This window comes from Mus caroli, unplaced genomic scaffold, assembly GCF_978045245.1.
Source record: "Mus caroli unplaced genomic scaffold, Mus_caroli_1 scaffold_4, whole genome shotgun sequence".
Taxonomy (NCBI): domain Eukaryota; kingdom Metazoa; phylum Chordata; class Mammalia; order Rodentia; family Muridae; genus Mus; species Mus caroli.
Genome location: NW_028227259.1, coordinates 74,993,695 through 75,017,334, shown reverse-complemented (window position 1 = coordinate 75,017,334; position 23,640 = coordinate 74,993,695). Strand labels below are relative to the sequence as shown.

The following is a 23,640-nucleotide window of genomic DNA, read 5'->3' as shown; positions in this document are numbered from 1 at the left end:
TCATAGGCGGGCCAGAATCAGTCAGTGTCAGCAGGGAGAGAGGGGTAGTTAGGAAAGCATCCCAAGGCGGTGTCCTGGAAGGTTCTGCTAGAATTCAGTGCGGGACTTCCGGGCTGGAGCTCTAGAGGCGGGAGAGCAGTGGGCGCGCTTTGCGCAGCTTCCCATTTTGGGGACCGAGGTGGGGACTCAGTTTCCAGATTCTCAAGCAAGTAGTCCCAGTAATTCCCAATCACTGAAACTTCTCAGAACTTCGTGCTGCGAAGGCTCACAGAACCAGGCTCCAAGGGTCTCTACGTCCATGTCTGTGCTTTATGGTTTTTCCATTTTTAGGATAGGAAGGAATCTACTGATGGACACGAAAGTCCGCAAGAGAACACCAGAGTACCACCCCACTGGATAAGAGAGCCAAGCTAGGACTCACTGCTGCTTGCTGTTCAAGGGTTCATTTTGGCAGAGTTTTGAAGTTAGAAGTGCTGCAACCATGTTGGCAAACCTCCCAAACAAACAACAACTAGGCTTTTGGGGGCGTGTCAGTCAGGATACTACCAACATTCATCAGTCCCCGATACCCACTAGTTTTGTATGAGATGACACTCAAAATCAGTTTCTATAACCAGGGACCCGGGGTTGATGTCTGCGTAGGTGCTCAGCTGAGCAGGTAGGACCTGCAGACTCCTCCTGATGACGATAAGAGGTTTTATTGTATGAAGTATCTTTAGGGTGAGTGGAACTTGGAATAACTTAATCCTTAGGGATCTGCAAAGTGTGTATGTGTGTGGGGGGGGCGTTCCAGAAAGTTCCATATGGGATAGGATTGCAGTACAAATAAAAACCTAAGTTGTCCTTCCAGTGAGATAGGGAGACAGAAGAAATGCTTTATTAATCTCTCCATGTAGATTTCCAAGAATGGGGATTTTGTTGTTGTTGTTGCTATTGAAGACCCAGAATTGACTCCTCCATAAACTTTCCCCTCAATGTTGCAGAAATCTCAGTGATAGCAGAGTGGACAGGAGGCCTCTGAATCTGCCATATTGAAAAGACAAAAGAGGGGGAGGTACCACTAACTTCAGGATTGAATAGGGAAATGTCCGGGCAGGGGCAAGAGGGGCACACAAGTGTGTTTAGGCCCAGGGTGCTCTGGGTGATGATCATTTTTGTTCGGGGTCTAATGCTCCAGGGAAGACATCGAGGCATGGCCTCAGTTTCCACAGAGAGGTGATTGTTCCTGTGTAGGGGGTGGGTCTCATCCTGGGCTGGTCTCCCTGTGAAGCTTGCTGTTTCTGGAAGGTTTCAGCATAGCCACTGGGGATTTTGAGGGGCCACTCTGGGGAATATAGAACAGGGAATCATACAAGCTGGTGGAGGGTAGTGCCATCTTGTCTGTACAGAACGGGCTTGTGCTTCAGGCTTGAAGGGGAGTAAGAGATACTGATTTATTTAGAGCCGATCCCCCCGCCACCCCCCTCCCCCGTGTGACCATTTTCAGATAGACATTCTTTAAATAGTTGCATGTTTGTGTGCAGAGCTCAGCAGGAAGCAGACCCAATGTCTAAGGCAAAGTGAAGGTAAAAGGTTGGTGGGTTGGTGGGTTGGTGTGTGCGTGCGTGCGTGCGTGCGTGTGTGTGTGTGTGTGTGTGTGTTAGATATCCTCAGGCATCAACAAGGCAAGGCATCTGAGCCTTTAAAGAAAGCAGCCACTAAAGCCTGTTTCTTGTCTCTCTCTGACAGTGGACGCCCTCCACTGAGAGGGAGACAGGAGGGCAGTGCCTCCAGAGAGGGGATCAGCCTCACACTCTGCTCTCCCTGGCCCTCATTGTGCAACTTCAACCTGGAGATGATACTGTTACTCCTGTCTGGCTTCTCTGTACCCCAGTGTCCTTCAACACAAAGATCTGTCTCTCCCAGGGCTGTCACAGGGGCTCCCTGGGGACTAGGAAGTGCTGTGACACCAACTGTTTGCTGAAAACACCCAAGACAGGCAGTGATGATTTGTCCTGCCATCAACAAGTATGCATCCCTGTCCCATCTGCACCATCTATTTTACCCAGGCAAATGGGCAGCCATACTGCTTGGCTTAAGGGGGAATGAACAAAGTTCTAGGTCCCCACTAAGAGGTCAGGTAAACTCAGACTCCTTTGCTTGTTCCTCTAAGTCTCTCTTTGTCTCATTGTCTGTCTGTCTCTCCCTCCACCGCACCCCCCCCCCGTCTCCAATCCCCTCCCCCTCTCCCTTCCTCTGGTGCAAATACAGGAACTGTTGAATGAAAAAAGTGCCACACGGAAGCACTGCTTATGAAGGAGAACATGGCTTTGATGTCAGACTTCTAGCTCTAGTACTTTTTAAAATTATCTACCTGTTTTTATTTTATTCATGTTTTTATTTTAATTTTATTCACTCGTTCCAAGTTTTAACGAATCTATTGTTATTGTGGATGTGTGCATGGTGGTGTGGGGTCAGGCGTGCCACGGCATGTGTGCAGAGGCCAGAGGATAGCTCTGGGGAGCTGGTTTTCCTCCTTCTGCCTTTATGTGGGTCCCAGGGATGGAACTCTGGTTGCCAGCACTGCAGGGCAATCTCCTTTCTTGCTGAGCCATCTCGCTGGCCCCTCTAGCTCCAGTTTTTAAGAGCAGCTGAATAGTGGCCACGGCAAGTCATTTTGCCAAGTCTCTTTCCTCCATCAGGAAGAGGAGTAGGTATTGCTTCCACCTCCAAGGATACCATGTGGTAAAGGAAATATTTATTACAAGTAACGATATGTAATACTTGGTACATTCTATAAAGCCTCATTAAGTATTTGAGAGAACCTTCGTTGGGGTCTTGATGCTCAAAAAAATCGTAGGTATTTCGTATATACAACTAGACATTGAAATAATTGTGTCCCTGAAGCCATCACCACAATTAATTCCACAAATGTCTCTGACACCTCAAGTCAAGACTGTGGCATTCCTGGCTTAGGAACAGGCTCTGCTTCAAGGGTGGGGTCTCTCATCACCAAATAGCCCCTTCCTTGATGTACCGGTATTTATAAGAATCAAGTCACCAGAATATTGAGTTTGATGTTTGGCACAAAATCCATTTGAGTGATTGGTTTGTGTAGGCTGAAAATGGCTACCCCAGCTCACTCTGTTGGATCCTTCCGGAACACATCATCATTGGGCAAACTGCATTTTGCTTCTTCTTTTTTTTTTTTCCTCTTTCCCCCTGTACTAGCATGTCAGCTTTCAAAGGCAGAGATGTTTCATGGTCTTTGCCCTTTGTTATAAGAATGCCTGGTATACAGTGGGTACCTGATAGTGATTTGTGAGTGGCCACAGTCAGTTTGGACCTAGCGAGTAGTTTCCAATGACTGCCATGATAAAATGGAAGCAACAGAAAAATGTGTGGGCACAGTTTTAGGGCTCACACATTTGAAATCAAGGTGCCCGTAGGGCCTTGATCCCTTGGAAGTGTTTATGGGAGAATCCTTCCCTTAGGTCTTCCTAGCTTCTTCTGGCTTCGGAATATTTCTCTGAGTTCCTTGGCTGATAGACGTGTCAGTCCAGTCTCTGTCTAGATTGCCACATGCCCTCCTCTACATATCTGTCCTACTGTTTTCAGGATACCCGTCACATAGGATTGGCAGCTTACCTAGACCCCATATGATTGTATCTTTAATGTGCCTGCATTTCTTACTTCCTAAAAGTTTGTTCTCATTCTGCTCAGACAAATAAGCTTTAGATTAAGTAAGGCACATGGAGGTTATTACTCTTGCAGACAAGCGGTCACTATGTGGGAGCAAGATGATGCTTTGCTGTATATAAGAGCTCTCTTGCTGAGTGGAGCTCTGAGCATTGAGTTGTGGGGCCCTTTCTCTGGTCGTTACCACCCCAAGATTTTCTCTAGCTTTTAGGAAAGAGGACCATGATGCCTTGGGGCACAGGCTGCTCTCTCTGTCTCACTCCTAGCCCTTGCTGAACGCTGGTGCAGTTCTATCCCATCAGTTCCTCTATGGGACGCTTCTTTATATCGAGTCCCTCAGAGTATGCATGGCTGTTCCCAATTAGACTGGCAGAAGGTACGGAGAGGTCCTGCAGGAGACCTGTGTCACCGTTCACCAGAAGTGCTGATACTGGAAAGAACTCAGTGTGACACACATGGAGAAGGCATGGTATTGAGCCACCAGGCTGACTCAGGAGCGGGGACTGAAAATAAAAGGGCAGGCTGTAAAGACCATTTGGATGCTTGCTTAGCTCAGGGTCCTTTAGGTCAGTGACATTTGAAGAGTTCCAGTAGCTGAGGGAAGTTCTAAAGAAAAGCCCTCTGCCACCGTGCGCCACATTTCTCTCTGAAACCACAGAGGTGTCATGTCATTACAATGCCCCTGCAGCCAATTAGAGAAGATGACATCAGGAGACTTCTGTTTTTGCCTTGGATTTTCTGAAACAGGGTCTCATGGAGCCCAGGCTGGACTCAAGGACCACATGTAGCACTGAGTCTGGCTTTGAATTTGTGATCCTCCTGCCCTGCCTCCCAAGTGCTGGGATTGCAGGCAGGCACCACTGTGTCCAGTCGGACAATATCAGGATCTCATACCTGGGGACTCCATGACCTCTGATAGGGTGAAAAATCGATATTGTGACTAGTTTGGTGTGACTTTCTCCAACTAGGACAACATAGTTACCCAGGGGTGGGGGATAGAAGCCAAGTGTGAGATCTTTGAAGAATTCTTGGGCATAGTTTGGCACGGAGAGGAACAGGTTCTCCTATCCAGTTGATAAGTGCTTAAATGCCAGGCATGGAACTAGACACTTGGGCATATAAGAAAATAAAGTTTTGTGCACTCTGGAAGCTCAGCTTCTAACGAAGCAATCAATCCTGCAACAGGAATGCAGGGAAGAGAGATTTGGCTGAAGATCCTACGGCAGCCTGCCTGACCTAGGTGAGCACAGCGACAGAGAGCACTCTGCCCTAGACTGTATGACCCGGTGCCTTTTGCGCATTGGTCTTAGGCCAGTGTTCAGGCTCTGTGCTCAGGCTCTGTGCTCTTTCGTTCTCTTAGTTGGAACTGATGATTTAATTAGGTACTCTGCCCGCTGAGTTGTCTGCTCCACCCCCCCCCCCAGAAGCTGACCTTGAGAAATCCAGTGACGGAAATCCTCTGTTGAGTGTTTCAAGGCTTATCTCGATGGTACCTGATTGTCACCTTTGTCCATTTCAGAGTCTCATCTTTCAGGCAGGCAGGAGGCTCTACCTCTGGGGTGTGTCGTGGAAGCCAACCTGACATGGGCTTACTTAATATTTCTCTTACCTTTAAGACAATTTTGCCCAAGTCAAGTGAGATCAGAAATGAGAGTTCAGCAAGAAATGGATGCAAGACTCAGTTAACCTCTCTTTGCCCTGGTTTTCTCACGTGTGAACTGTGTCGGAGAGCTGCATTTTTAATGTGGTGATGGTGGTGGGGGAAATGAGCAGGGTACGTCTGCCATTTAGTCTCTTCTCCTACCTTGACCTTCATGACAGTTGATGAGCGGACAGGCGCTCTCTCCTCCTGTCGCCAGATTTTTATAATGCCACTTCTCTGACTACCTGACTACCTGACTACCAACTGTCAGGTAGTCAGAGAACGCCAACAATTCAACTCAATTCTGACAGTTTCCCTGGAGTTAAAGGGCTTGTCCTTCAAGCTGCCTTCACCCGTTGATAGCAGGTCCCCAGCTGCCTGACTTCTGATTGATGATCTATAAGCCAGGGAGACCCCACACCCACCCCTCAGGTGCAAGAGGTAGAACAACTCCCAGAGCTCAGAGAGACCTTCATCTATGATGAAGGGCATGAAGGAACAGCCAGGAAAAGGGATACAGTAGGGTTTGGGTGTAACAGGTATGACACGAGGATGCATTAGCTAGGCAGTCTAAATCCCAGCATCCAGAAACTTTTAAGGAGGCTCAATTAAACAGGCACAATTGATTGTTAATTGATCCCCAGCACCCCCTTTGGGGACGGGGACTAGAAACCGCCAGCTTCTAATCAAGGTCTGGTCTTTCTGGCAACCGGCCCCATCCTGAAGCTATTTAGGGGCCCATCAGGAATCCAGAATCACCTCATTAGAACAAGAGGTGACCTTATCCCTACCGTCCCTTAGGAAATTCCAAGGGAGGATTCGGGAACTTTGTGGGAAGGGGTTGTGGAGAATCCTGCAGGAGGGCTGCCTGGACAAGAGGCACACACACACACACACACACACACACACACACACACACACACACCCCTTCAGGTTGGTTTTCCTCTCAGTGAGTGTTTTCTAGTGCTTATTATCCTGAGCCTCAGCCAAGAACTAAATTGTCCGTTCAGCATCCAGAGAAACCCAATCAGAGAAAACTTGGCAGTCAGTTTCGATCATCACAGCCCGTGTTTCTCTGAGGGTCCCTGCTTTGGCTACAGGTCAGAACTGAACCTATGCACTGGTTTTGGGAGGAAGGAAGATGGAGCAATTACAAAAACAGAGTCTTTCACCACATGTCCCAGAATCAAGACGTGGGAGACACGTGTGCTGGAGGGTACCCCCGAGGAGGAACTTGGTACTTGCTCTTCCTTAAATAGCTACGAATCTAAATTTATGAACTAGGAGATAACAAACAAGATGTCCTCGGAATAGCAAAGGAGCCAAATTATCAGGTCACGAGACAGAGAGAATTCTGAGGTCTCTGAAATTTAGGAAGGTTGGCTATGAAAGAATTCCTTATGAAGAGCAAGCTTAGTTAGTCTGAGCCAGAAGATCTCTCCTACCAGGCAGCCTTGGGCGCTTAAGTCTCTCTACCTCATAGGCATCTGGCTGGGCTCCCTCTGAAAAGTTCCTATCCCTGAGAGAGGTTACTTCTCCATAGACACGGGGAGAGGACTTGGGAACAAGGCCTTGAGAGCCGCTGGGGAGATGTAACATTTTTCCTTGTGGTTATTGTTTCCAGCTGATACACTTAGCTGCATGTGCCCTAAAATGATATCTCTCTTGATATGAAATATGGGTGTTGGAGAGTCAGCTGTCCTCGAGGAGAAGATTAAAAGAAGAAACACTGCTTTTCAAAGACAAGTCTCTCCCACAAGGAAGACAAAAGCGAAAACTATTGGAAGTGTATGTGGGCTCCGTCCAATAGAAACACAGTAGCCCTGCAGATATTGTCTATTGAGCTTACAACCGATGAACTGAATTTTAGTAGTTATTTTCTTTGGCTCCAAATCTCCAACGTTTTATAGTTTTTAACATGTAGTAAATATAATTATTAAACACTTTACCTTGTTTTTCTTGTAACCAATCCTTATGCTTCATAAGTCTCCTATGTAGTATAAATTCAAACCAGCAACATTCCAAGTTCTCGGTGCTCATGGCTAGCACGCATCTCACTGAGTAACGCAGCGGTACTCAATGGCTGTTGACACGGAATCAGGGAAAAGGAGGCCTTCAGGTCTGGATAAGTTGATTCTGAGAAGCCAGCCCGTCCCCGGTTATGTGGGCTTGTGTGAGATGTCGTTACTTAACTCCTCTGAGAAGAAGGCCTCAGGTCGGTGTTGCCAGACAGTAAGATGATTGCAGATGTAGGGGGGGGGGTATGGATGGGTTGGGTTTTAAAACAAAAAGAGATGGATCAGACACTACCCCAAGCAAGAGGGGACCCGAAACGGAGACAGCCAGGTTGTATTTGCACTTTGAAGAGACAGGCGGTAGTCTGCCCTCAGTACCCCAGGGAATCGGTCCTGAGGATGCCGTGACTTAGTCCAGTGAGACTGATTTCAGGCTTCTTCCTTCAGAAGAAAAGAGGGCATTGCTTTAACTCATCAAGCCTGTGGTAATTTGTAAGCACAGGATAGGAAACCAACACGTCACTAAAACATTACTGCTAGCATCCTTTTCAGGTCATCTCTGAATGTTTTCCCCTTAGCTGCTTCATCGTGGCTTGGATTCAGGTATCCATGGCCTAGATGCCTGTCTGTTCTCCCCCAACCCCTAGGCTGGAGTCTGCTCTTCCTTTGATTCATTTGCTGCCTTTGATGGCAAAGCTCAGTCTATATCTTAACTGACTTAAACAGGGAAGGGAGGTTTTTCATAGTAGGGTACAGTATATAGCAGAAAAAAAGGAAGTTGGATAAAAGCTATCATCTCTTTTGACAAGTGGCTTAATTGGGGAGAGAAGAGTTTTTGCTATCCTAGGTTTGACCAATGGAATATAATTGAAGACCCAGAAATGAACCCACACACCTACGGTCACTTGATCTTCGACAAGGGAGCTAAAAACATCCAGTGGAAGAAAGACAGCATTTTCAACAAATGGTGCTGGCACAACTGGTTGTTATCATGTAGAAGAATGCGAATCGATCCATTCCTATCTCCTTGTACTAAGGTCAAGTCTAAGTGGATCAAGGAACTTCACATAAAACCAGAGACACTGAAACTTATAGAGGAGAAAGTGGGGAAAAGCCTTGAAGATATGGGCACAGGGGAAAAATTCTTGAATAGAACAGCAATGGCTTGTGCTGTAAGATCGAGAATTGACAAGTGGGACCTCATGAAACTGCAAAGCTTCTGCAAGGCAAAAGACACCATCAATAAGACAAAAAAACCACCAACAGAGTGGGAAAGGATCTTTACCTATCCTAAATCAGATAAGGGACTAATATCCAATATATATAAAGAACTCAAGAAGGTGGACTCCAGAAAGTCAAATAACCCCATTAAAAATGGGGCTCAGAACTGAACAAAGAATTCTCACCTGAGGAATACCGAATGGCAGAGAAGCACCTGAAAAAATGTTCAACATCCTTAATCATCAGGGAAATGCAAATCAAAACAACCCTGAGATTCCACCTCACACCAGTCAAAATGGCTAAGATAAAAAATTCAGGTGACAGCAGATGCTGGCGAGGATGTGGAGAAAGAGGAACACTCCTCCATTGCTGGTGGGATTGCAAGCTTGTACAACCACTCTGGAAATCAGTCTGGCGGTTCCTCAGAAAATTGGACATAGTACTACCGGAGGATCCAGCAATACCTCTCCTGGGCATATATCCAGATGTCCCAACCGGTAAGAAGGACATATGTTCCACTATGTTCATAGCAGCCTTATTTATAATAGCCAGAAGCTGGAAAGAACCCAGATGCCCCTCAACAGAGGAACGGATACAGAAATTATGGTACATTTACACAATGGAGTACTACTCAGCTATTAAAAAGAATGAATTTATGAAATTCCTAGCCAAATGGATGGACCTGGAGGGCATCATCTTGAGTGAGGTAACACAATCACAAAGGAACTCACACAATATGTATTCACTGATAAGTGGATATTAGCCCAAAACTTAGGATACCCAAGATATAAGATACAATTTGCTAAAAGCATGAAACTCAAGAAGAATGAAGACCAAAGTGTGGATACTATGCCCCTTCTTAGAATTGGGAACAAAACACCCATGGAAGGAGTTACAGAGACAAAGTTTGGAGCTGTGATGAAAGGATGGACCATCTAGAGACTGCCATATCCAGGGATCCATCCCATAATCAGCTTCCAAACGATGACACCACTGCATACACTAGCAAGATTTTGCTGAAAGGACCCAGATATAGCTGTCTCTTGTGAGACTATGCCGGGGCCTAGCAAACACAGAAGTGGATGCTCACAGTCAGCTATTGGATGGATCACAGGGCTCCCAATGGAGAAGCTAGAGAAAGTACCCAAGGAGTTAAAGGGATCTGCAACCCTATAGGGGGAACAACATGATGAACTAACCAGTACCCCGGAGCTCTTGTCTCTAGCTGCATATGTATCGAAAGATGGCCTAGTTGGCCATCACTGGAAAGAGAGGCCCATTGGACTTGCAAACTTTATATGCCCCAATACAGGGGAATGCCAGGGCCAAAAGAATGGGAATGGGTGGGTAGAGAAGTGGGGGGGGGGTATTGGGGACTTTTGGGATAGCATTGGAAATGTAATTGAGGAAAATACGTAATAAAAAATATTAAAAAAAAATTGGGGAGAGAAAGCTAAAAAGTATTTTCTTTAATTGATTGTGTGTATACTGTATGAGTGTGGTGTATGTGTGTGATAATGTGAGTATGTACACATGTAGGTTGAGGAGTGTGTGTGTGTATGTATGTATGTATGTATATATATGTGTGTATATATACACATGTATGTGTGTGTGTATATATATATATATATATATATGTGTGTGTGTGTGTGTGTGTGTGTGAGTATGTGTGTGATGTGTGTGTGTGTGTATGTGTGTGTGTATAAATGTGTATGTATATGTGAGGATGTGTGTGTGTATGTACATGTATATGTGTGTATGTATGTGTATATGTATATGTGTGTATGTATGTATGTATATATTTGTATGTATGTGTATATGTATGTATGTATGTGTGTGTATGTATGTGTATATGTGTGTATGCATGTGATGTGTGTATGTGTGTATATGGATGTGTGTATGAAGGCATGTGTGTATGTGTGCATGTGTGTATGTGTGTGTGTGTGTGTGTGTATACATACATACCTGAGGCAGCCACAAGTCAATTTCACTTGCCTTCCTTAATTGCTTTGGCTATGGACCCTCCTTTCTCCACCCCAGTGCTAGGATTACACACCATGACCCTGCTTTTACAAGGTCTTAGGAGTCATCTTGTGTGGTGGGTACTTTACTGACAACCATTTCCCTAGTTCCTAAAAAGTATTTTTAAGACTAAAACCCATTAATTTAAAAAAGTACTGCTATGAGAATTGCTAAGTTTAGAGTGTCAAGTCTATGAATGGTACTGATGGTGTCAACACAAAGTGCTGGAGGGCTATCATCCGGAGGGCCTCATCTCCCTGGCAGACCACCGTCCAGAGGGCCTTGTCTCCCTGAGACTGTCAGTTTCTAGTTCGGTGTATCTAGTACAAGGCTCAAAATCCATAGCCCATCAATTCCTGGGTGCTGCTGCTGAATATCTGACCTTCAGGGGGAGCTTGGGGTGACACCTCAATGTGGAGGAGACAACACATTTGCTGGAAAAGACCCACAGTGGCCTTGCTGCTCGGGGACACAATCCTCCCACCAGCAAGCTCAACTGTCATCCCCACATTTCAGCTAAAAAGACCTTTTGCCACAGGCCTGTTGGGCTCTCCGATTTCCCAGCTGGAATGACATGGGGCTGCCCCAGTGGAAAGTCTATAAGCAGAAAATACCAGGTTAAAAATAGCTCTGGGGAGCCCGGAAAAGCTCTCACACCCAGCTGCCCACTTGGGATAACCAGTGCCAGGGATAGGGTCAGGGAAGGGAGGGGCTGTTCAAGGCTACAATGGCTGGAGAATGCTCGCTTCGTTCATGTTCTCTGCCTAGTAAGGAAGGCTCCCTTGCTCCCTTGACATGGCTTCTATGGTCACATCCTAGTTTTGATGACTATGGCCCTGGTGACTCTTATCTTGCCTTTTGTGTAACACTGAAATGGAGCCTCCCAACCTGTTTAAAACAAAAAGAGATGGATCAGATACTACCCCAAGCTCCCGGGGAGAAATGGCCTCTTTCAGGGCTGGCAGCGTGATGAAGGGGTGGAAATCTTGCTTAGCATATAGAAGGCCTAGTTCAGTCCTACACAGAAAAAGAAACTAAATAAAAGGGAAAAGGAAGACATTTCCTGGAGGAGTTAACTTCTCCCAGTGAAGAAAATAAAATATATGGGCTATTTTAAAAGTATTGCTAATTAATTAAAAATGAAAACAAATGTGTATGCATACATAGATGGGTAGATGGATTGGTTGCTTGTATTTTTGAGATACAGTGCCACCAAGTAGCTCAGGCTGGCCCCAAACTCCATACCCACTGGCTTCAGCCTCCGAAGTGCGATGCAAGGATACACCAGTCACCTGTTTTATCTCATTTTTATTTAGAGAGAGAGAGAGAGCTTTCCCTTGCAAAGTATGTTGTCCTTTCATTTACATTTCTAAAACACACAAAGAAGCAGCTAAAGTATGTCCAAATAGCGTCCCCCCTTGACACTTTCAGAATCTTTTGACAACCCGTTTTGTCCTGTCCTGACCTGGATGGGAATCACCCTCTTTGTCCGGGCATGCTCACACAGAATTGGCTTCTGTGTAGTCATCTGTAGTGTCTTAGTCAGGGTTTCTATTCCTGCACAAACATCATAACCAAGAAGCAAGTTGGGGAAGAAAGGGTTTATTCAGCTTACAATTCCATACTGCTGTTTATCACCAAGGAAGTCAGGACTGGAACTCAAATAGGTCAGGAAGCAGGAGCTGATGCAGAGGCCATGGAGGGATGTTCTTTACTGGCTTGCTTCCCCTGGCTTGCTCAGAACCAAGACTACCAGCCCAGAGATGGTCCGATCCACAAGGGGCCTTTCCCCCTTGATCACTAATTGAGAAAATGCCTTACAGTTGGATCTCATGGAGGCATTTCCTCAACTGAAGCTCCTTTCTCTGTGATAACTCCAGCTGTGTCAAGTTGACACAAAACTAGCCAGTACATTTAGCTTTCATTAGTTATCAGCTGTCTTGGTTCTGTCATGCTTGTATTTGCATCACCCCTACTTTCCTTAATAATGGTCCCCAAGAGCACAAACAGTATTGCCAGCAATTCAGATGTGCCAAAGCAAAGGGAGCGGGGGCATCTTTTAAGTGGAAGAGTCAATGGTGTTTTGTTTGTTGATTTGTTTGTTTGGTTTTGAATTTTTTTTTTTTCAGACAGGGTTTACACTGTGTAGTCTGGAATTCACACTGTAGACCAGGCTGGCCTGGGACTCAGACTTCTTTCTACCTCCTGAGTGCGCTGAGATTAAAGACCTGTGCCACCACTGCCCTGATGTTTTGGGGTTTTATAAGAAAAATAAAAAGTCATGTGCTGAAGTTGCTACAAAAAGAATGAGAACAACTATCCCAGAAAAACTGATGAATGAGAAAAAAAAAATTTAGGGAAATAGGGTTTGCTGTCAAATTGCTACTACAAAATATTACCACAGTGCACATGCACATGCGCTTAGTCATTGTGCTGCATACATTAACCCTGTGTCTGTATGGGTTCATAGGGATGGCATTAGCACTATTAGGAGGTGTGGCCTTGTTGGAGTAGGTGTGGCCTTGCTGGAGTAGGTGTGGCCTTGCTGGAGTAGGTGTGGCCTTGTAGTAGGTGTGGCCTTGTTGGAGGAGGTGTGGCCTTGTGGGAGGAGGTGTGTCACTGGGGGAGGGCTTTGATGTCTCAGAAACTCAAGAGCAGGGCCAGTGGTTCCCTGTCTCTCTTGCTGCCTGTGGAGTAAGATATAGAGCTCTCAGTTACCTGTCCAGCACCATGCCTGCCTCTGTGCTGTCAGGCTTCCCGCCATGACGATAATGGATTAGCCTCTGGACAGTAAGCCAACCCTAGTGAAATGTTTTCCTTTATAAGCGTTGCTATGGTCATGGTGTCCCTTCACAGCAATAGAAAGCCTAACTAGGACACACAGATAAGGAAACTGTCAGAGGTGTCAGTCTTCTCTCATTGGCTCTTCTGCCTTCTCTGACCCCATCCTGACTCTCAGCCTAGTGCCTGCAGGGGAGAGTCTCTCATCAAGATCACGATGGAGCAAGGGGCACAGAGAGGCAGGAGGGAAGTGGAAACTTATTATTTCTACATTCTGATAATACAAGTTTATTTGCCTAGTTCCTGAATTGGGCCAGCACTGTACAGGCATGCATGACTCACAGTAATGCTTTGGGATAGGGCACATGTGGACTGGAACACAGGAAACAAGAATAGGAAAATACAAAGAGAGCTTTAAAACGTGACTTGAAGCCACTGTCCTCCTCTTTGACCATTTCCTGAGACGCACATCCACTCCACTAAGAAGTAAAGGATGCTGAACATCTGCTCTGGTCCTGGTACCAGTAGCATAAAACATTAGACATTCAACACAAACACACACTCCTACTAACTCAAAGCACTTCAGAAACTTGGCTGTAAATTAATTATTTCTATTCCCGTTAGCTTCCAAATGAAGGAGACTCAGACTGTGATTTATTTATTCGGCCTTTGCACAATTACTGGGAATTACCTCTAATCTATTTTTCCAACGCTAGACTGTCTACTTTCCCAGCTGTGCTCCCCAAATACTCGCTGTTGGAGTCTTCCCAGGTTATTTCTGCTCCATCAGTCTGTCGGACTGGGGGAGGTGGGTTTCACTCATGTGCTTCTGGTCTAACGTAGATCTGTTCTCTCTGTCTTCTTCCTCTTTCCTCTTTATTTTTTCCCCTCTCTCCTCTTGTCCTGGTGGTCCCTACCTGTGACTCCAAGTCCAGCAACTGAAGCTCAGCCTCTTTCTATTCTCAGTATCCCCAGTAGTTGGCTGTAGCCATTTTTATTTAGCCGATAGCTTTAAATTGGGGAGCAAGATTTATATGGTATCACTTGCTGTATGTGCGGATCTGCTCATCCGGGGCAACCAGATCTTGGGGGCCAGTACTTAGCATTTGAACACACAGCAGCACCAGACCAACCCCCAGCACATGGCAAATGTGGTTCTTATAGTTCTATTTCTTTTCTCGTGTATTTTAAAAGAGGAATAAAAAGGATCACATTTTAAGGATCCCAATATGTTCACAGTGTTTTCCTATTCTTCACCCATTGCTGAACAACTTAGTTTTGGGTTTGTTTGGTGAAGAGAGCAAGATGAGATTCAAGATTGAAGAGCATAGACATTGGAGACCATACCCCCATGGAGCAGGACTACCATGGTAGCATGGTAACACCAAGGAGTAAGGATTTTGTGGATAGGCAGGTGTTGGTTAGTCTCAGGTGATCCATGTCCAAGTAGGATTAGAGAAACAGGTGCATGTGTGGACAGCAAGCAGCAAGCAGGGACATGGAGAGGATTAGCATCCATCTAGACGATAGGGAGGAGCAAGACAGATTAGGTACAGGGTGGTTGATTAGCCAAATAATCAAACTGGAGAATAATCCAGATCTCATTCTCTTGGAGAAAAAGAGTTAAAAATATAGAGGCACAATACTAGGTAGGCCTGGAGCCTGGTGATGCAGAACTAGAAACAGAGATATGATTTAGTCCGTGGGAGCTCTGAGGATACTGATTAGTTCATATTATTGTTCCTCCTATGGGGCTGCTAACCCCTTCAGCTCCTTGGGTCCTTTCTCTAGCTCCTTCATTGAGGACCCTATGCTCAGTCCAATGATTGGCTGCGAAGATCCACCTCTGTATTTGTCAGGCAAGGGTGGAACCTCTCCGGAGACAGCTATAACAGGCTTCTGTCAGCAAGCACTTGTTGGCATCCACAAAAGTGTCTGGGTTTGGTGATTGTATATGGGATGTATCCCCAGGTAGGCCAGTCTCTGGATGATCATGCCTTCAGTCTCTGCTCCACACTTTGTCTCTGAAACTCCTTCCATGGGTATTTTGTTTCCCCTTCTAAGAAGGATCAAAAAAGAGTACACATGGTGAGACTCATGGCTCCAGCTGCATATGTAGCAGAGGATGACCTTGTTGGTCATCAATGGGAGGAGAGGCCCTTGGTCCAGTGAAGGCTCTATGCTCCAGTGTAGGGGAACACCAGGGCCAGGAAGCAGGTGTGGGTGGGTTGGTCAGCAGGGGGAGGGGGAAAGGATGGGGGAAACCAGGAAAGGGGATAACATTTGAAATGTAAATAAAGTAAATATATAACAAAAAATTAATACATTAAAAGAAGAAATGGATACATGAAGGTAATGTGAAGAGACATACATAAGTAAACTTAGATTTTAGATGTATCAGCTGCTCTGGGTAGCCACACCTAATGTGCCCAGGAAAGAAAGGAGGAAAGATATATAATCTTCAAAGGATTGACTCCATCTTGGACCCATATCCTAAGGTTTCAATCCCTGGCAAAATAGCACCTTGAACTTTGGACCAAGTCTTCAATACAGGAGTCTGGAGGTGAGACGAGCATTTCATATACAAGCCATATATACATATATGATATGTGTGTATATGAAGCACACGTGTAACATGGATGCATGTGTAGTATGCATACATTTGTATAGAATGTATATGTGTGGAGGGCATGGCATACACTATATGAATCTTCCAACTCTAGTTCTATGTACCGAGAGAAAATGGAAACCAGGACATTCCCAGACAAAGGGAGTGCCCTGTCGGCTCAATGGGATGTTTCTAAAACATGAATTTGTGCAAGTTCCATGAAGAAAGGACAGATTGAGGCAAATATAAGATTCTAAAACCTTTGCATGAAGAGCACAGGGTTCTTCCAGAATGGTGTGGGCATGCTTGGGGGACAGGGAAGTAAGCTTTAATGGGCTCCCCGTGGCCAAAGCGATGGCAGGTCGCACATGGAAAGGAATAGTGATATTAACATATCACAAGTATCACAAGCTATTGAATAAAATGGATTTCCTGAAGGAGTGTGTGTGTGTGTGTGTAGGGGTGGTGGGTTGTTTTGGGACAGTGTCTCATGTATCCCATAAGCTACCATGTAACCGACTTCTAATCCTCCTACCTCCATCTGTCAAATTCTGGGATTCCGTGTGTGCGTCATCATGTTGGGCTTACTCAATGCTGGGTACTGAGCCTAAACTCTGTGCTTGCGAGGCAAGCACCCCGCCCATTTAGCAACATTTGCAGCCCCGTGTTGAATGAAACAGGAAACCACACATCTGCTTTTATTTAAGATAATAATAAAAAACCAGACAATTTGAAGGGAAGGGATATTAACAAAGGTCAAAGCACCCTGCTATGAATGTCTTTTAATGACACCAGAAGGGGTAATAATGTTAAAATTTCGAGACTCTTATCATGTAGTTGATATGATGATCATCATCAAAAAGTGGGCAAACTGATCAAAAGCAATGGAAATATAATATTACTTTAATGATATTTCTTCTAAGGATGTCAAAATTTAGCATTAAGCTATAACTGGGGAATATTCTAGAGAATTACTGATTAGTAATTTACAAAGTGTTAAATTCATGGAAAAGAGAATGAAGAATGAATAAGACAAAAAAAAAAAACCATGAAAACTAGGTGTTGTCATAATTATAAAGTTGCCCTCCTTGGTCTGTGATGTACCATTGGAGCTACCAGAGAATCCCGAATGAGGCTGGAAGATACGATGGCAGACATGCATGGGTTTAATTTCTTGGCTTTGATTGCCATATTTTGGTCATCTTGGGGGTGATTCATGGCTGTAGGAACTGTCCATTAGTAAATTACAAAAGAATGGGACATCCAGGAAGCAGGTGAGTATCAAGTTGAGTAAGAAATTCTTCATCTTTTTTTTTAAACCACTTTCCCCCAAATGTATAGGCATTTCAATTTATTTTAAAAGGAGAAAAAGACATTTTTGCTTTCATGAGCTTTTTTTTTTCTGTTGTTGTTATCTTGTGTGTATGCTCATGACAAACTTTGCAGCTATGGAAATCATTTTTTTTCCATAGTAAGAAACTTAGTATAATGCTAATAGGCAAGTTGATTTGGTATTATAAAATGATATTTTAAAAATACTTTAGTTGAAAATAGGATTATTTATAATAGTTAATTCACAATCATAACTTTTAATTGTATATTTCTTCCAGAGTTTAAAAGTTCAAGGCAAGTATTAAACATTAAAAGAACATAATTAAATTAGCTTAGTCTGCCTTGGTTTTGATCTGAGGGCTGGCCTTTGTATAAGCAAATTTGGTACATTCATCATATTAAACATATTTCTAAACGTTTATCATCTCTATGTTTTGTTTTGCCTTAGATGACAAACAACTTTAGAACTAAGTAGTAATAAAATTGAGACAGTTGAAAACATGATACATATTCTTTGTGAAATATATTATCATCTGAAAATTGTTTCATTGTTAAAATTACCAACTCTGAAGAAAATGTTGAAACAAAATTGAAAACTATGATTGATGGAGCTCTGGGATATGTACTCTTGAATCCCTTCCATCACCAACATTTTTTAATTTTAAGAATTGTTATGTAATTCTTCATACTGTGGCTATTCTGACCACAAATGTCAAGCATTTATTACCATTTAACATCATAAGCATGAATTAACATATTAAAACATAAAACTACCAGTGGAAAGAAGTTTGTATGTTCAATCATTTGTTTAAGGCTGTGTGTTGTGTGTAGCCTTTGCTACTCTGACTAAAGCTCCAGCACGGACCACACTACCAGCCCCTGCCCTGAGAAGATTGGATCTACAGATGAAAAACAGACACACCCAGTTGTTCAATTTCAATTTGCTTTTTTGGCACAATTGCTGGGTGCTACTTATTTCCTACCTGGAGAAGCGTGCCCTTATCAATACTCTTAGCTTCACACCTCTCCACCTGCCCTTGACTTTAGTTGCTCAGTTACACTTAGTCCTAGTTCAACATCTGTCTGTAGAAGTGGCCTGTGGCCACTCTGCCCAAGATCTCACATCACTGCTTGGCTTTTAACTCTCCCGTGTCTGTCTCTTCTTATGGGGACCTCGAAGTCCCACCTATTTTTTCCACCCAGCAGTCAGACCATGACTTCTTTACTGATAGATCATGAACCAACTGGGGACCAGGACCTTAGCATCAAAACCACCCATACAAGGCTGAAATAGTTCTGAGATTCATTTAGAAGTACCAGGAAGGAAGTCTTCATTGAGACTTGGCTCCAAATTATTTTAAATATTAGATGTTTTTTCTCTCTTCTTGTTGAACTGGACATTTTATTAAAAAGTCAAAGTTAGTTTTTCAAATTATTTTTCACATTATAAATCTTTTAACTGCGTATTTTTTTTTTTTTTTGAGACAGAGTCCTAGGCTAGGCTGGTCTAAAATTCATGGCAATCCTACTGCCTCAGCATTCAGAGTGCTAGGATTGCAGGCATGTCCCTTACACTTGTCGTTGTACTTCATCTCCACAGCATTAGATGGATATTTGTGTCATTGATGGATATTTCTCTCTCCAGCCACACTGCCTGCCCTGGGGACAGGGGCTCTGGAACTTACTCCCACAGTTTGACATTTTCTTGTGTGTTTTGTAGTTTTTATTATGAGCTCATTTTGAGTGTGTGTGTGAAGAGAATTCTTATGTATATGCGGAATGTCTCTCTTTTGCTTCTGATAGGCACCTTGCGGGTTTCATCAGCCTGGTATCTACCTTTTATTTTACTTTTTGAGACCATAGTATAATTACATTATTTCTCTTCTCCCTTTTCTCCCTCCAAGCCCTCCCATATACCCTTCTTCATATACCCTTCTTTCCTTTTTTAATAATTTGGCCTCTTTTTTCATTAATTGTTTACACACACACACACACATACACACACACACACACACACACACACACACACACACACACTAATTTCTAAATGTGTGATACAACCTGCTCAGTTTGTCTAATGTTGACTTGTATGCATGTTTTCAGGGTAGACCATTTGGCATTGGTTAACTAGCTGTTCTCTTTCCTGGAAAAGACTGTGTTTTCTTCTCTCAGTGTTCTTTAGTTGCCTGTGGTTCTTTGTGTAAGGTTGAGACCTCCTCATGTGAACACGTCTATTGTTCTTGTGCTTGTTCAGCTCATGTTTAGGCTGTCATGCTGATGAGACTTTATCATTGAAGCTTCTGACATTACTAGGAGACACAATCTCACAGCAAACTCACGGATCCTCTGGCTGTAACAATATTTCCACCCCCTCTTCCACAGCTCCCTCATGCAGATTGACCTCAAAACCTTAACTCAGGGACTTGTGTTAGAGCTGTAGCCCTTGTGTCTCGACTCCATAGCTCTTTACTTTGATTGTTAGGGTTTTCTGTATTATTCTCTGTTGCAAAGAGAATTTTCTTTGATACAGACTGAGGACCACATTCATGTGTAGGTGTGAGGACAAATACTAAGAATGTAAGGAGGCAAGCAACCAGCACTCTACTGAGCAATGACCCCTATGAACCACAACAATGACCAACATACTACAATCACCCTAAGGGTGCAGTAGTGGCACACATACCTCGGCAGTAACCAACAGTCCAACAGCTCTCTAATTGGACTTAAGACTTGCTCAACAAGAGAGAAATCATTCTTTGTACTGTAGACCTAGCTAACTACCCAGGTCTAGTGAAGTTATGGATCATGGAAGAGAACCTGTAATCTACACTTTATGAAATAGCATAATTGTGAACTACATTGTAAATATCATGACCTGTTTTCATATGCATTTCAAATCCTAGGAATTCTATAACGGCATAATAATATAAGTTTGCTGCCCATGCTTACTTGAAAGACATACTTGAGAATTTTCATTTTTCACATCTTTTTTAAAAGAATAATTTTTTAAAAAAGGTTTATTTATTCATTTTATGTATATGAGCACACTGTTGCTATCTTCAGACATACCACAAGGGGTCATTGGATCCCATTACGGATGGTTGTGAACCATTATGGGATTGCTGGGAAATAAATTCAGGACCTCTGAAAGAGCAGTCAGCTCTTAACTGCTGAGCCATCTCTCCAGCCCCTAAAGAATATTTTAAAATCTTTATATTTTTTCTATTTTTAAAAATTAAAATAAGCCTTTTTCATAGACTATATTCTGATTATGGGTAAGTTTCCCCTCCTCTGATTCTTCTGAGATCCCTTCCACCTCCCCTTCTACTCAAATCCATACCCTTTCTTTCTCTCTCTCATATCTTTCAAAAATGTCCACTTAGTTGCCACTTTCAGGGACCAGTCTGTGGAGCTTTCCAATCTGTCTTTCAGGAGGATGCAGCAGTGTGCAAGCTCTGGCTTTGGTCAAGGCTCTCAGTTCTAGCCACTAACCCATATCTTTTCTCCGGTTCCCTTGCTCTCATTCAAACCCAAGGTCCAAGTTAACTGGTTCTGATGGTTAACTGGTTCTGGTCAGTAATTCATGGTCTCTTCCAAACTTCCTTCTGTGAGATTTTCCATAGTGAGAAATATGAAGTCTGGATTATAAGTCTACCAAAGGCTTTCATTTTCAAATAAATCGTATCAGTCTCCCGATCAGCTAATTCTTGCTAAGAAGGTATGAGCCTGGGAAATCTACATCTAATCAATCCTTGGTCCCACTCTATTGTGAACTGCCCAGCTAGCTCACTTTCAGTAGGCTTCATTTTTGCTGTGTCTTCCTTTGTCCCTAATCATGTATATGCTGTCTTACTAAGGAGACACATATGCAGTATGGATGGACTTACCTATAAAAACCATGTCACCGCAAAAGTATTGCTCAGGGGCTTAATGTTGATCATCTCACTGTCCAATATATCCATAGTTTCACTAGTCATGTGGCATAATTGTCCACTCTTTTAGGCATGTTCTGATTTTTCCTGTGTTGGACACAAGAAATAATAATAACAACAATAATAATAGTAAACAAAATAATAATGTTCTTCTCAGCAATTTCTCAGACTCTTGATCACGTAGGAGCAGTAAATACATTTGTCCTCTGGCATCTGCCCTTTCTAATTTAAGATCTAATTTAAGATCCAGCAATACCTTATCATTTAGTAACTACATAAAGGTTTTTTGTCTTTCTAGTATGTTCTCTACGAGTTCCAGAGTTGAGGGTAACTCTTTTTCTCTTCCATCTCTGCTTATTCTGACCTTCAGGGTTATATTTTTTTCTTTCTTGTTTTTCTGCTCAGTTGGTCAGCATTCAACTTTTTAAGGGAATATATCTGTTCTTCTAGTCCAGCCAGCTTTCTGAGCATCAGCTAAGCATGTTTTTCAAATCACCTAGATCTCCCTTGACTTCCCAAGATAAGCAGACCTTGCAAAAACTGAGTGGTCTCCCCAGGCATATTCAGTCGCCTCTTGGGTCTTTACATTTAAAAAAAGGTCTACTGAGTTGTCTTTCTGCTTTATCCTCTGAAGACAGAGGGCTCATGATGGCTTCAAAAAAATTTTTTTTTTATTTTGAAAATAACACTATGTCTTCCTATATCTGAATCTTAAAATTAGGTCTCTAAAAATGGTAATTCTGGTTTGGAAATTGCTTGATTACTGAATTCAGTGGCCTTAGGCCCACAAGATGGAAGGTGTCTGGAATTTGTGGACAAGTCCTATGGTTCTGAGGTGCTGGTTGCTCCGTTGTTGACTTCATTCCATGGCCCTGAATGTAGTTTAAAACAACAGAAGAGGATTTGGATCAGATTCTTTCTAATATTCATCTTAACACTGCCAATAAACAAATCTCAAAACTCACACTTGTGTCCTTGAGAGCCACAGGGTCCTAGAGACTTGGCTTTTCTGGTGTAGCACAGTTTGCCCTGCTCACTCCCAACCCCTGAGAAAGGCTTGTTCCCCACTCAGCATCAAATGAAGCAATGGGACAGTTTTCTCTGGAACCAGCAGAGCCTACAGAAGTCAAAGGGTGACATTTTACACAGAGCAGAGCATGCTTGGTACTTGGGTTCTACCAGGGTTGAGAGCCTCACGACCTCCCTGTCCAGGCAGTACTTTAGATGCTTTTCCCATAGGACCTCTTGTTACTCTTCCATAAGATTCCTAGGCTAATGTGGTTGGTAGTGTTTTAAGGGACTTAAATTATAATAGTATTTATTAATTAATTGATTTTGACATTAGAATCCTGTTTCTATATGCTGCTTTGAAAGGCAGGTGTGCTTGTTAGTTTTTGTTTGTTTGTTTTTTGGTTTCGTCCATTTGATACAAGCTAGGGTCATCTGGGAAGAGGGAACCTAAGTTGATAAAATGGCTCCACTGGATTGGCCTGTTGGCAAGTCTGTGGGGACATTTTCTTGATTAATCATTGGTATGGGAGAGCCCAGCCCACTGGGGGTCGTGCCACCCCTGAGTATATGCTGATATATACATATATACATATACACACATATACACATACATGTATATGTACACACACATATAGATAGATGTAGATACAGATATAGATATGCAAAGTAAACCACTGGAAGAAGTCACCATGCACCCTTCTTCAATGGCCTCCACTTTAGTAACTGACCCCAGGTTGCAGCTTGAACTCCTACAGTGATTTCCCTTTGAAATGGATTGTATTTGAGACCAGTTCCTTTCTGCCCCAAGTTGCTTTATGGGTTACAGTGTTTTAACACAGCAGTAGCAATGAAACCAGGACAGAAGGTAAATGACCCATTTCTGTGTGGGGAACCACATAATCCTGTCCTTATCTGAAGACCTTAATGTTCCTTAATGGGAGGAGAAGCAGGCCTGTGCTATGGAATGGACCAAGTGGTTCTTAGCTAAGGGAGCTGGTACCCTTAAGTTTGCATACAGATAATGTAGGCTATGTTTGTTACTCTCTCTCTCTCTCTCTCTCTCTCTCTCTCTCTCTCTCTCTCTCTCTCTCTCTCTCTCTTTGTATGTTCATGTTCCCATCAGCATTTATAGGTCATGCCCAGGCATGCCAAATACCTTGAAATGCACAAGAGTCCACAGGAAAAAGTGACCTGCTCAAAAGGCAGTGATGTTACTTCCCTCACAAATGCCTCCTTCAGTCACCATATGCATGCCTTGAGATTCATTGAAGTGTGTGGACAAGAGTTCTGATTATCTTGGTGCAAAATGATGTCTTTGACTGATTGATCCTAGTCATTTTAAACATGCCTGTGTCACTTTGTCCCTGGGTATGGATGCCTTCCTGGAGTGGTGACATT

The 23,640-nt window shown here is 43.5% G+C and overlaps 1 protein-coding gene across 2 annotated transcripts in view; it reads left to right on the top strand.

Annotated features, from left to right (window-relative positions):
* Corin (corin, serine peptidase) overlaps nt 1–23,640 on the top strand; it is a 214,384-nt gene that overhangs the window by 1,092 nt on the left and 189,652 nt on the right. The gene's annotated exons all lie outside the window — the stretch shown is intronic.